Genomic DNA, 808 nt, shown 5'->3' with positions numbered 1-808 from the left:
TTACAAGTGTAACCCACTGCATCTGGCCTGAAGCGTAGTTTTATGTTTATTTTAAAATCTGTAACCAATCAAATGTTCTTAAAAATACAGTAAAAAAATTACTAGAAAAAAATGAAGTTTTAAGAAAGACCAAAAAATGTAGGGTCGATGTTAATTTTCATTCTAAGAATCAACAGATTTTATCAAATATCTATGAAAGTTTCTAAACACTCTCCATTTCCATACTTAACACAGTCTGGAAGCAAAAGGTTCAGAGGATGACACAAGGCCACAGACTACATTTTAAGTAGGTTTGGATTAAAAGAGTGCCTCTAATTTTGAGGCCAGAGACTCTTAGTACAGCTCTTTAAGAATACTTATTTGAAGTGTTACAGCTCTTAGAATTTGTCTAGTAGGCTTTCTGAGTTTTGTCAGAAAGGCCTTAAAAATAAAAAAAAAATTAAAGAAAGAAAATAATAATAGTAATTAAAAAACAATTGTTATTTGAACTCCACTGGTCATCAAGGCTTGTGTTGCATATATGCAGAGATGGTCCCATGATGTAATACCGCAAGCAGTGAGAGTATTGTCCTGTTCTCATTCTAAAACTCCCTAACTTGAACAATGTCAAGAGTTTCCTCTTTTCTTACTTCAAGGATTTGCTCCTCTGAAAAGGTGAAAATGTAAGAGAGATTTCAGCATGGTTAAAAGATCTGAAAGAACATCTTACCTGGGAGGAAGTAGCGTTAGCAGGACTGTGCTGAGTAGGAATGTGATGATTTAAGCAGGCGGGGCAAAAGATGGAGAGTAAAGTAATTATACCCCAGGA

General features: G+C 34.5%; 1 non-coding gene across 1 annotated transcript; it reads left to right on the top strand.

The window, feature by feature from the left end:
* Positions 1-363: 363 nt before the first annotated feature.
* On the top strand, positions 364-424 carry LOC119467184. The gene has a single exon (XR_005195713.1). It is a non-coding gene; the product is annotated as a U7 small nuclear RNA (small nuclear RNA).
* The last annotated feature ends 384 nt before the right edge of the window (positions 425-808 follow it).

This window comes from Cebus imitator, unplaced genomic scaffold (genome assembly GCF_001604975.1).
Source record: "Cebus imitator isolate Cc_AM_T3 unplaced genomic scaffold, Cebus_imitator-1.0 Scaffold264, whole genome shotgun sequence".
Lineage (NCBI taxonomy): Eukaryota > Metazoa > Chordata > Mammalia > Primates > Cebidae > Cebus > Cebus imitator.
Note: the sequence above shows the minus strand (reverse complement) of the source record. Positions and strands in the feature narration are given on the sequence as shown.